This window comes from Grammomys surdaster, unplaced genomic scaffold, assembly GCF_004785775.1.
Source record: "Grammomys surdaster isolate TR1022 unplaced genomic scaffold, NIH_TR_1.0 150, whole genome shotgun sequence".
Lineage (NCBI taxonomy): Eukaryota > Metazoa > Chordata > Mammalia > Rodentia > Muridae > Grammomys > Grammomys surdaster.
This window is the reverse complement of record NW_021604608.1, coordinates 18133682-18147515: the sequence shown is the minus strand read 5'-3', so window position 1 is coordinate 18147515 and position 13834 is coordinate 18133682. Positions and strand designations below refer to the sequence as shown.

At 46.7% G+C, this 13834-nt stretch overlaps 1 protein-coding gene across 2 annotated transcripts in view; it reads right to left on the bottom strand.

Annotated features, from left to right (window-relative positions):
- Positions 1-2635, bottom strand: part of Tbc1d1 (TBC1 domain family member 1) — a 188516-nt gene extending 185881 nt beyond the window's left edge. The window contains exon 1 of one of the 2 annotated variants that reach the window (XM_028765211.1): positions 2344-2635. The gene's annotated coding sequence lies outside the window, so the exon portion shown is untranslated. Of the gene's footprint in view, positions 1-1007; positions 1069-2343 lie in introns of those variants that run through there. The other variant, XM_028765210.1, reaches the window with a different exon arrangement.
- Positions 2636-13834: the final 11199 nt, after the last annotated feature.

Here is a 13834-nt window from a genome sequence, read left to right as displayed (position 1 = left end):
TCTGAAGACAGAGTCCGTTTCCTCAGCTCCTGGGATGGGAATCCTACACTCCCTGGTTACGGCTGGAGCCTTTCGGTCATTTTAATGAACAGATTATACTTCTCCAAGTTTAATGTCCAAGAACAGAACAGGGCTGACAAGGCTGAGAGACAGATCAAGTACTGGGATTACCTCAGTCGTTAAACTTGAGAAGGGCAGTAAAGCAAACCCAGAAAGGGCAAGGCAAAATAACTGACACACACACACACACAAGAGCATATAAGTGTTTTAAGCTCTCTTGAGACTATAGAAACCTCGGTGACTGGGGCCTACTGGGGTTGGGTGACTCTGAGAGTTTTCATTTGCTGAGATAAAAGAGAAACATATTTAAAACAGCACTCTGCAAGCATCCTTGTTGTCTTCCTTGTAGTCTAGCAAATAGCTGTTGGGGGAGGGGCATCAGGTAGTCCTTCTCTAGGGGCACATCCTAGAAAATAATGAGCCACGAAGTCGCTCCCACCAGCACCTGGCTCTGCACCTTGGCTGTGGGCTTCTTAGTCCAGGTCTCCTGGGAATGTAGGATCACCGATGAACAAAGGCTACATGGTGAAGGGCTAGGGGACAGTCAGTGATCCTCCAGCCACCCACCGCCTCCAGATGTCCTCAGGTACTGTGACAATGTTAGTCTTGTATGTTAGAAGGGTTATCAGGAAACCCTTGAGCTCTCCATGGGACAGATAAGGGTAGATTGTGGCTAGGGAGGCCCACTGCAAAGCTCTCCTTTGGTATTAATAAGTCATAACTACACCAATGCTTTCTCCCGTTTTCTACTGGTTTGTAAACAACTGAACAAATCCACCAAATAAAAGCATCCCTTTTAGTGGTCCTCTGCTGATTTTAGACTGTCCATTGCACCACAATTGGTCCCTTGGTCTTCAGTTAATACGTGCAGTCTTTTTGATAGGCACCATTTAACTCACTGCAGCATCTAGCATTCAGTAGCTCACGGCACATCAGTGGTTACTTACAGATAAACTTAGAGAGTTGGCTCCTCTAAACTTCGTAGGAACAAACATTAAAAGCAGGCACACTGGAGGCCCAGCTTCCCATTTCTAACAGTTGAAAAGCACCTGCTTATGCACTTTCCATGCATCTTCCTGATTCCTTAAGAAAGTCCTCAGGGTTCCCAGGGAGGAACTGATTCTGTAGAAGGGGACCTCCTGTGAATGCCGAGAAAGGAGAAAAGAACTCTGCCTTGGGAAGCTCTCAGCCAAGTACAAAGGTAGTGAGTCCAGGAAGAGTGGCTGCGAGGTGCATTCCTACCCCTGGGTACAGCTGCCCTTTCTTCTCCCATCGCACCCCTTCCACCTTGAGCAGGCTCCAGAGACAGTAAAGCCCAAGTGCGGCCGTTCTCCAACTCATGAGAATCCCACTTCACATCTAGGGAGCTTAAAAGGGCTCTTTTATCAATGTAGATGCAAAGCAAAAAGTTTAGAAGTTTAGACTTGTAGAGACAGCTGAGTTTCCTGGGTGTGACCCATTTAAATTAGGTCATTCAAAAAGTCCCTTCCAACACCTGGTTCTAAATAAAAGAACGCTAACAGTCACTAAGAGGATGAAGGAGTGTACGTAGGAGGTGAATGCCTGCCATCATCATCAGTACCAGGGCGCTAAAGACGTTTGCTGAGAGGAACAATCATCACTTTCAATTTCTTTTCCTTTTTAAGCAACTTCCGGAGAACAAGCCATTTAAAATAAAATCACAACCGGGAACGCCACACCTAGGTGGGTTTCAAACAAAACGACGCATCTTTTAGAAAGGAAGAAAACAGCAACCTGTGAAGTTGGAGAGAGCTTCTTACTCGCGTAGCAACCCGGAAGCTGCCGGAAAACAATTAAGCCGGGTTTCAAAATGACCAGCACAGGATGTGCCCATAGAAAGAAATGTTACGTGCAGCGAGAAGCTGCCAAAGTTACCGCTGCAAAGTACCCTGAACTTTCAAAAGGTGGCTTGGGGTCACTCTGACCGGCCTCGTCCAAGCTGGATGCCTTACAAACACTTTCGCCCCTGTGATATTTGGCGGGAGGGAGGGGGAGGCGGGATATGCGGGGAAGAGAAGCAGGGGACCTGAGCACCCTAGTCGCAACGCAGAAAGCATCAAGGTTTCGGTTCCCTCCAAACAGGGGACAACAAGGTGGCTCTGAAATCCTACCTCTTCCCCCTCCCCCACCAGAGCACCCCTAGAGACCCAACAGCAACGCTCTTGGGTGGCGGGACCGCGCCTTCTCTGCAGCAAGGGAGCTCAGGGGCGTGCTGGAAGTGGAGGGCTGCCCCGCACCCTAAGGACCCAAGGTGGAACCTACCAGTGAGGTGGCGCTCTCAGAACTCCGGTCTGAGCTGGGGCACGCAGGTGCTCCCGGGCACCCAGAAGATGGCCTGGGCGGGCGGGGCGTCCATGGTCCTCAGCTGGCTGCGCTCTTGCAGCCCTACGCTGTTGGGGTGGGGACCGCTCCACAGTCTCTGCTTCCCTTGCGGGTTGAAGAGACGGCGGGTCCGAGGTGGCTTGCAGCAACAGGCACCGCGGTGTGGCCGGCGGAGGCGACAGCAGCTGAGGAGGAGGAGGAGGAGGTGTCTGTGCGCAGCTCGCTTGCGTTTCCTCCTCCCGGGCTGGGCGAGCGCGGGGGAAGCAGGGGCGGGGGAGGGGGGGGCAGCAGCCGGGATCTCCCTAGTGGGTCCCCCGGGAGCCAAGAACAAGACTAGATGCCCTCCCTTCCCTCCCCGCACCACGGTACTCTGGCTAGGCGACTCGGCCCAGACTGGCGAGTCACAGGCGAGCAACAGCTGCTGCAGTGCGGGTCCTCCTCGGTCTCCCTCCCCTCGCTCCCCAGCGGTCCATCCTCAGCCCGCCCAGGGGCCACCAGGCGCCACCCCACGAGAGCTCGGGGAAGGTGCAAGGATCGTCGCCCCATCCAGCCTCAGCGCGAAGTCCTGGCCCGGAATATTCCCTGCGTGCTCACAAGTGATTATGGCCCTCGCGGCGGGATGTGTGGTCACACACCGGGCTCTTGACCGCCTATTTATAGCAGGTAGCCCTGCCCGCGGCTGCTTTGGCCTGCGAGGCTCTCAGCAGGTGGTAGTGGAGCCCGCGCTCCCGCAGGAATCCTGCTTCCCTGCACGCACTCCTCCGAAACGGACCGCGAGATCACTGCGCAGCATACCCGCAGGCCACCCAGCCACCAGCCCTCCCCCGCAGCATCCTTCTTGCACTGGGGTCGAATGGCAGGAGGTGGGAAACCAGGAAAGGAAGCAGGATGGGACGCTGGCACTCCAGGCAGGAAAATCGGGGACTCAGGAAAACACCGGGGCTGAAGTGCCCTCCGCGGATTAGCCACCACTAAACCCATCTCTGGCCAGGTACGGGGAGTGACGCAGGGCCCGGACCGCGCGCTTTTTCCCTCCCTGCGTGCGGAGCACACACGCACGCACTGCGCGCCTGTGTACACGCCAGAGAGCCACAGAGAGCTCTCAAAGCATCATCCCCACAGGTTAAAGAGGCAGATTCACTCAGAAGAGCAGAAGGGATCCAAGAAAAATGAGCAGTGCACGTGGGAACGACCGGCTTGGATTGTATCTAGAACCCTCCGTAGCTGCCTTGTGGGGTTAGCTCATCCTTTATTACAGCATAGTTTGTCTTCCTAGTTTCAAATCTTTAAAAAGAAAAAAAAGAGGTAAAGAATAGATACAACCACGAATAGTCTAAGGAATAGAGTATTGATTGGTTTATGAAAATAGCTCCGCAGCTCAGGATCAGGTTATCCAGTTACACTATATTGTCTTCGGGATCGTAGCATCTCTGTTTTGTGCTTTTACCTTTAACCCCATTGTTAAGTTGTCCTTCCCTCTCTGTGGCCTACAGGCCATGGCTACCTCCAGAAGGTCATCATGTCAAGACAGGTGACCCACCAGCCACTTACAGGAGCGCCACAGCCACCTCTCATATGTGTCTGAGAGATGATGTTTGCACCTATTGCTTAGCTACCCTGTCTGCAGTCCCCACCATAGAAGGGACAGAGAATTTCTGGAGCATAGAGAGCAGGGCCAGAGCCACCTCATTTACCATTTCCTTCCCTTTTCTTGTCTTCACCCCACCACCTCCTCCCTCCAAAACTTCTGGTCCTGGACTGCAGGAGGCTTAGCAGCCAAGTAGAGACCAGATGGTAAAGGAAGGCGGTGGCTGGGTAGAGTAGCCTAGTAGTCCAGGCTCCAGCTGGTGTTGGGAGGAGAGGGAGCAGTTCATTCCCCATAAGCTCCCACAAAACTCCAGCTCAGAAATGTATAACTTAGAGGCAAGCAATCATGCTAACCCTGACCTAGGTTGGGGAAGGGTTGTGGCCTTGTGACAAGCAGCTATTTCTCCATCACCTTTCTAGTTCCCAGGGACATTTAGTCTCCAGAAATGATGATGAGAACATTTACAGGACTTTATAAAGCAGAATTTATCTATAACATAATACACAATAAAGAATTCTAAACTTTCTTTTTAAAAAAAAATCCCTTAACTGACTTACTCCAGACCTCAGGAGACAGCCTGCTTACTTTGCCCTTTGGTTTCTAGCAGCTCAGGAAGTAATAGTAAAGTCTCTAGAGTAAGGTTGGCATGTGGGGTTTGCAGGATTAAGGACTGTCAAACAGGAAAAGAAATCTGTAGTCTCACTGTTAGCAGTGCCAGCCAGGTTCTGAGCACCCACCTACAGGTGTTCTTGTTATAGGAAGGAAGTGGTGCCTCCTTCTTAGGCAAAGGCACAGGAGTTCCAGAAGAGCCCCAACTCCATCCCTAAGGAGTAGGGCCTGAAGTGTGGCCACAGAGAGTTCCCTCTGGGCTATTGGATGACATTGGGCTGGTTGACTTGAAACCATCAATAACCCTCTGTGCTTCTGCCTTTCAGAGAGAGAGCAGCATGTGGAGATCTTTCACACAGGGGCTCCTAGATGACCTTAGTTAACTAGGAGCTCCTGGATAGACTGCCTTGGTGGCTTGAGGGGTAAAGTCCACCTCTATCAGCCATGGATGCTGCTTGGTTGCCTTTAGACAATCTCCACACTTGCTGCCCTGCCCCCAGAACCTCCGAGTACAACATTCTTTTTAGGGCTCCCTCTAGAGAGCCATTCCTATGCTCCAAATTTAGTCATTTGCAGTATAATTAATTATTTATTGGCAAATACTAGCAATATTAATACCAGCTTTAAGATAGCTGCAAGCTCCAGAAAATAAAACTTGCCTTTCCAGTAGAAAGCCCAGAGACAAAGAAAAGAGAAGCCACTTGGCTTTTAAAATGTAAAAGGAGCCACTTTTAAACCTAGTCTTTGGCTAATGTAGAGAGAAGACGTTTAAATGATGAGGGGCCAGGATGTGGCTCGCTCAGAAGAGTGCTTGCCTAAGCTGCATGAAGAGCTGGCTTTGACGGCCACATAAACCATATGTGTTTGTACATAGCTGTAATCTAGCAAAACAGAAGTAGAGCCAGGAAGATCAGGAGTTTGAGGGAAGCCTGGACCATATGAGACTCTGTGTCCAAAACAATAACATTTAAAACAAAATAACAATTAGAAGATTTTTCTTTCTGGGACAGGGTTTTACTATGGAGTCTAAACTGTCCTCAAACTTGAAATCCTCTTGCCTCAGCCTCTAGATGATTACAGATGTACACCAAACTTGGTTATTACTAAATCTATTATATAAGTATTTAATCTAGGATTACAGATGTACACCAAACCTGGTTATTACTAAATCTATTATATAAGTATTTAAATATTCATACTCTGGAGGAAATCAAATCCTAATTGTTGCCACCAGAAGTTTTTACTTAGTTTCCAAATGTGCATGTTAAGGTAAGAGTTCTTTCTCAATGGTCTCTTCTTCAAAACTGGTCCCAGTAAAGACAAAAGTGAAGACAATGAATAGAATCCTGGGTTGTCAAAGTGGCTCACCAGGTCTTCAGGCTCTCGTGGTCTGCTGGTGGCTTTCTGGACACATAGGTTGACAGGCTCTTGAGTAAGTCCATGGTCAGTGGAAAAACATACAAGACTGTAAGGAGCTGCCTGACCTGTTACCCTGCCAATAGTTCACTTCTGAAGAGGAAAGCGGGTCACATCCATGCATCTTAATTAGCTACCAGAGCCATCCTTCATGATGGGAAACCAGATTAAAATCAAGAGCAGAGCCTTACACACTGACCTGCCTCGATATGGTCCTCGAATTTACTTTCTGAAAGTCCCAGGAATGACAAATTGTGTTGTAAAAAGTTAAAATGAGCAGGCAGATTTTGAATTTCAGCAACTTGGGTAAACACAAGTCTAACTGCCTGAAGAACTGGTATTTGCTACGGATGGGGCAACATAAATCTATGTGGAGTGAAAACAGACAGAATGTACACTCCAGCCTGGGTACAGGGCTTCTGGGAAGTGTCTGATCTCCTTTTATGGACAAAGCAGATAAAACTCTTCAGTGCTAGCTCCACTTCCCTTTTCAGCAGCCGCTCCAGGCTCTATGCGCATGCTCTGTGCAGCTCTCTAGCGCTATCCAGCCTTCATGTGAGGTTCCCACTTCCCATCTGAGCACGTTATGAGTGTGGGCAAGAAACACAAGACCAAGACGGTAGCACACCATCCTTTATTACGAAGTCTGAATTCAGCTAAGCTCAACGAGACTCTTTTTGGGCGTTCTTAGAGCTAATCAACTTATTTCACCCTAAGTAGATAAGCTGAGTAAGCTTCCCACCCTGCAAGATCCCCTTCATCTTAGCCTGTGTGTCATCCGGCTGCATCCTGAGAAATAGCAACTGGAACGCAGTAGCTGGCTAACAGCTTCCTGCGCCTGTCCTCACTGTCTTTGGTCTATTCTCAACACAGTGTTAAAGTGTCTGTTAAAGTACCAATTGGGTCACTTGAACTTGTCCATGGCTTTTCAGATTTCCCAGAGTAGAAGCCAAATGCTAGTAACATAATAATTATTAATACTTAATATATCGTAAAATAATAACTAATACTGTTATAGTAATTGAATAAAAAAATAAATTAAAAGGAAAGGATATGACTGCTCCTAGGTAAAGTGAAGAAGAAAGTTTACTATAGACCAAAGGGAGTAGCCAGAGGCAGGGACATCTGGGAGAGTCCAGAGTGGACTTGACCAGACTGAGCTGGGCCATGTGGGAGAGGTGGGAGGGGAAGGGAGAGGAGACAGAAGGGAGCCAGGTGCAGCAGCCAGGAAGTCAAAGGGACAAAAAAAGAGGCAGGGGACCAAAATATCTAGATTATATAGGGAAGAGCCTCTAGGGAAAAGGCAGCTCAGTTCCTGGGCTGGAGTGTTCAGGATAGAGGGCAGGGCGTGCTAGTCTTACACTGTAACTAGTAGAGACTGAAGGATGCTGGGAAAACCTGGAGACCAGGTCTGCTTTGATATGTTAAAAGAGCACCTCAGCCTTTTGTTCTTTGAAACATAACAATTATTATATAGAGATGGCATCTCTTTTCCTTTTGTGCTCCATTACCTCTCCCCTGCCCCCCAGCACTTCACCACCTGCTCCCAGGCCTCACTGACTCTGCCTCAGCAACACTGATCTTGTCACAGCTACAGGCATACTGCTGCATCAGGACCCGTCCCTCTGCCCAGGGTGCACTGCCCTCAGGTGTCTCTGCTGTCCTCTACTTACTCCACATTTTCAGGACTTCACATTGCACCATCTCCAGAAGGCCTTTTGGATCAATTTTTGAAAATGGAGCTATTGTTGCACACGTGAGCGCACACACACACACACACACACACTTCTTTCCATCTTTATTGCTCTTCATTTCTCCATAGCATTTGCCCACTCCTATGTTGTATTGGTGAAGTGTCTATCTCATTTGTCACCTGTCTTTCCCCAGGAGCAAAGGAGGTTGTCTCCATTTCTGCTCTGTTTTCAAGGCATATACTAGATGTCAGTACATAGTGGGCACTCAGTAGCTATATGCCGAATGAGAGAATGGATAGAAATAAATTATGATGGGGTTGGAGAGAAGGCACAGCAGTTAATAGTACATCGTGCTCTTCCAGAGGACCAGAGTTTGATTCACAGCCACCTATCTGTAACTTCAGCTCCAGGAAATCCAGATACCTACACACACTTGCATGCACCCACATATGCGTGTGCACATGTACACACACACACACACACACACACTAAAAAGTAATAATTTAAAAGATTGTGATACATGGTTTTAGGGAGTTTGCTTACACTTTTTAGGACCTTGAACCTCATAAAGATTCCCAGCTGTGCTGAGATGTCTGTCTGCCCCAGGTGAGCTGAATGTTTAGCTATCAACACCGGACCTGACTTCCAGAGACACCGAAAAGTCACAGAGCCTTCTCCTGGAAGCAAGGTTTGTCGAAGGTTTGTTTGACATAGTATGATTTCACAGACCCACATAAAAAATACACAGTCCCAATGGCTCTCTATGTTAGAAACAAACAAAAACTCAGTGTTACACAAAAGACACACAGTAAAAGTTGTTTTGTGACTCTTGTAAAAAGAAAGTGATAGACACAGACAGGACTATGGAGCACACAGGGGCCAAAATGTCTCTCCCATCATTCATCTTTGACCTAGGTAGCAATTGCATCTCTTGTCATAAGTAGGAGACTGAGTTCACAATCTGATACAATTGGCCAAACAGTGCAGAGGCGGGGAAGGAACGTTCAGGAAATGTGAGTCCTTGCAGGGCTAAATACCTTTGATAGAACAACAATGACAACAACATCATCATCATCATCATCATCAACAACAACAACAACAACAAAATTCTCACACCAAGAATATGGATCCCCTAAAATCCAGAAAAAGACCAATCAGCTTGTGAAAATAATATTTAGCAAATGGTCTTTAGGAAAACATCAACTGAATTAGAAAAGTTTGAGGTGCTATAGACAGATGCTACATGAATCTACATGATGATTCCATCCATCGCTTGAGCGGACAGCACAGGGAGGTGGAAATTGCTCATCAGCAAGTCTCTTCTGGTTGAGAAGGCCTTCCAAGACCTTGGTGGAACTGATCTGTGAGTATGGGGAATCTCAGTAAATGGTAGCTCTTTCTTCACTGTTGCTCTAAGCTGACCCACATTCTCTGAGCAAAGAACTTCATCCTACAGGGTATACTTAGTAACAGCTAAAGGAGAAGGGCTGAATGTCTCTACCTCAGCTTAAAGCTGAAGGAAATTACTGAGTCATGAAACAAGCTCCCACGATCAGGCTGACACATAATAAGAATTATTATGCAATAGAAAAAGTCATCCAAAAGAGGCTTTCTACAACACATCTCTTTACTATGTGTTGATCTAGGGAACCCTGGATCTAATGATCTGAACATCACAGCCCAGCCAGAGCCCAGATGGACCAGGACTACTGGAAATATGGAAGATTGTTATGAAAGCCAATGCTATAACCAGACTCTCCATGTTTCTACTAGCAAAGCACACAAGGCAACTACGTGAAATAGCATGCTAAAACCCAGCAACTTAGAAGGCAGTAATAGGGCTAGAGGAAAAAGAGTTAGACTCAAAGGCAAAATTAGCCTTGTAGCTATGTTAAAATGGCAACTTCTCCCCTGTCTCTTTCTGCCTTAGAGAACCCACTTAAATTCTCTAAGCTTGTAGAACAAGGGCAAGGGGCACCTCTTCTACATCCTTGGAGTCTACTGAAAGGAACAGAGAAGATGAGACAGAGAAAAGACAAAGCTCTGTATTCAGTGCAGACAGTATACACGGTGCTGGCAAGACGAGCATTTGGGCTGAGCAGAGCTGGATACCATGTGACACAGGTAGATGTCTTTTGTCTCCTGTCTGTGCATTTATTGCCTATTCATTCATTCCCTCATCTCTGTCAGCCACCTCTCAAAAATGATCAAAAAATGTATGTTAAATGTATTCAAGACAACCACAGGAATATGTATCTGTTTACATGCACAAGGACACATGTGCACGCGCACGCACACACACACACACACACACACACACACACACACACACAAGATTAAGAAATCAGACTGAAGAAAAGCCTATCAGTTGATGTAGAACAAAGCAGTGCAATAGAAATAAGTCTTCTTTGGGTTTTCTGAGCCAATAAATTTTCTCCAGTACCTGGAATTAACAAAGGAGTCCTATTGAGTTGTTTTCTGTTTCAAACCAAGTAAAAACAATGAAAAATAAAGTAGGAGAAAATTCAAGTCTCACCATTGACTGCCACCACGATTTTATAAAATAAGTAAATTGTTAATATCTATAAAGTAGGAAGGCTGTCAGCTCAGAATACAGGGCCGTCTCAGTCTGACTTTTTGTCTTGGATGGATGGCAACTATCACGAGCTGCCAATGGCTTAGAAAGGGCCACTTTGAATCATTGCCTTGGTTCACAAAATGATCCATGTCCTGGCTAGCTTATGTCAACTTGACACAAGCTAGAGTCATCTGAAACGAAGAACTTCAATTGAAAAACTGTCTCTGTAAGATTAGATTAAAGGAGAACCTGTAGGACATTTTCTTAATCAGTGATTGATGAGGGAGGGCCCAGCCTAAAATGGGTGGTGTCATCCCTGGGCTGATGATTCTGGGTTCTATGAGAAAACAAGCTGAGCAAGACATGAGCAAGCCAGTAGGAACTACTGGGCCCCTTCCCTCATGGCTTCTGCATCACTCCTTGCCTCCAGGTTCCTGCCCTGCTTGAGTTCCTGTCCTAGCTTCCTTTAATGATGAACTGTGATATGGAAGTGTAAGCCAAATAAACCCTTTCCTTTCCAACTTGCTTTTGTTCGTGATGTTTTGTCACAGCAACAGAAAACCTGAACTCAAACCAAACAACGAGCCCCAAATCTGCCTGGAGTCTACTTGGCAGTGAGCCAGTTGCTCAGAGAAAGAGTTTTTCTGGACAGGGGCCAAGAGAAACTTTCTCTGAGTTCTTCTTACAGTACATTATGTATTCAAAGACTACAATAACATCCCAAGATGGGCTGTAATCTCCTGACAAAAGAAAACTAGATACAGCTGGGGGAAATTCTCTTCACCTGTGAGAGTTAGTATACTAACTAATGCACACGAGCGTGTGTACACACACACACACACACACACACAGAGAGAGAGAGAGAGAGAGAGAGAGAGAGAGAGAGAGAGAGACTTACTATATAGCCCTGGCTGGCCTATCACTATGTAGACCAGGCTGACCTCAAATTCATAATAATTCTTCTGCCTCTGCCTCCAGAGTGCTGGGATTAAAGGTGTGCACCATCACACCTGGCCTAATTCTTGATAGCTACTAGTTATTTACTAGTGTGACATTACAGATGTATACTACCTCACCTGTTTGTTATATGTGCATATTTTCCCATGTTAACAATGCAGGGAAAGACTCTTAAGTTGTAATAGGAACTGCTACACATAACTTTTAAATGGCTTGCTTTTTATTGCCGTTCACTGAATCCTTGGAGTCTATACACAGATCTGTTAAGAACGTCTGATGTTAAAAAACTCTTTAGAGTCAGTGACAGGAGTTAACAAATCGGTACTAAATTCTTCCTTAATGTTTCAAGATCATGAAGTGGCCAAAGTCCCCCTGGCTATCCAATCCTAGGCAGGAGAAGTGATTCCTGCTGTGCTGAGCAGCATTCAGTGGTCAAGGACCACTTATTGGGCTTCATAAATTTTATTTAGGATGAGGACGGAAGTCACAAGGCTCACCTTCTGATGCTGCAGGTGCGGTGACAGTTCCTAGATACTCAGCAGAACCCAGTGAGCAGCGGAGCCTGGGATGTTCACGTTTGTACTCAATGCTGAGATCTCTTTGCTTTCTCCCTTCTTGGAATCTTTGCAGCTTCCTCTCATTTTTCTCTCCTTTCTCCCTAAGGAGAGAACAGGAAGTCAACCCAAGTGTCTATTTACCATCAGGTGAAAATTGAAATAACTCCGATGTTTTGGAAAATTAAGACTTCCGGAGTTCATCAGTTGTGCTATGTTGGATCACCCTTTCCTTTTTCAGTAGTTGGGATTCTGTTGGGCAGGGCAGGAGGGCTTAGTACATTTACATAGTTAAGTCTTTCAAATGTCCCTCAAACCAGGCCTCCTCAATGAGATTCTATACGGGAGGCAGCCCGGGTGAGTGGTCTTGTAGAAATACAGTGGCCAGATATGAGGACCCAGAACGCAAGTGGACATCCCTGCGGAGCAAAACAGAACGTTTTTAACCCACGGTGGAATGCCACAGAAAGAAAGGAAAAAGCCTTGGCTGATTAAAATGATGTGGAGTAAGGAATGGCAAGGGCTGTATCCTCGTGACCTGTGGGAGCCTGGAGGGCAGAGAGGTGGGGTCCCCTGGAGATAGGGGTGTAAGAGGAGGTGTGGGCCTCCAGGGATAGGGGCGGAAGGAACAAGCTAACACCACACCTGGCTGGAAGTTTCCTGGGCTACAGATCCAGGAAGCTGAGGGTGGTGGGCTGTGTTGCTTTGTCACTGTCCCCCTAAGTAAGACTTCTTGGTTGCTTTCCCACATTCCCTCCCTGTTCTTATCTGTCCTCCCCCGTGCAGAAACCCAGAGCACTGCCCACTCTCTGAAAAAGATCTGGGGAAAAAAAAACCTAACCAAACAAAACGAAAAGCCACTTCCTTCCCTATCCTAGATGAACTGGGGCCGATGGTCTGACTGAGACCCAGGGCTGGAGGTGCAAGTTGGGGGAAACCGGGATGATTTGGGGGAGAGTTCACGGGAGTATGAAGCATGAATATCGGTGTCAGGACTCAAAGCTTACACAAGTAATTCAGAGGTAGGTGAATAGGCAGAAAACTGTGGGAACGTAGAAAGAAAAAGGAGCCCTTCCTTTCGCAGCTGAGAACCAACAATTCCAGCACAACTAGCGAGCACTGGGAAGACTGCTGACACAGAGACGGTATTTATTTTAAGAATGCTAAAATAACAGGAAACCAGGCTTACACCTGATGTGATGGCTATGACCTCACCCTTCTCCTGGATATTTTCTAGAACTCGCACGAATAAGATCATTAACTTTGGCTTACAGTGAAGGAAGGTATCCTAACCTCCAGCGTCCAGGAGCTCCCTACAGTGCCCAACTGAAGCCCCGCCCACCCGTAGCCCTGCCCACACAGCGCAGGAACTATGCTAATCTCTCATTTAAACTCCTCAAACAACTCCCCAAAGATAATAAGTGTTTTTTTAAAAAATCACCAAAAATCTTATGTGTGGCTGTTGTAAAGACAGTGAATCCTGGGTGTCCTTGAGGAGCTGATACTCATGCTTAGGTGGGTCTCACTCTTTCCCAAAACCCCTCTTGTAATTAATCTTTGTGCTTAAGATCAACATTTAAACTCTCCTCTAGTAAACTCTAATTCTGCTTCATACTGGGTCATCCTGCAACAAACCCGAAAAACCCAGCTTTAACTGGATGAAGGACTCTAAGAAAGAATGCTTCACCTTTGCTAGAGGCCAGTCTAATCCCTGGGGCCCTTGACAGTAAAAATTCCTGCACACGGGAGGCTTGGCTACTTCTTTGTGGTTGTGTTGTGTGGTTTGGTTTGGTTTTATTGAAAATGGATCTTTTCCCCACTTCATAATATATCCTGACTATGCCCCCCCCCACTTTACTCCTCCCCACCTCCCATTCCATCCAGATTCACCCCTTCTCTGTCCTTCATTTATAAAACAAACTGGCTTCTAAAGGATAATACTAAAATACAATTAGATTAAACACAAAAACTAATACAGCAGAACAGGGCAAAACAACCAACTGAAAGGAAAAGAGCCCAAGGAAAGGTACCTGAA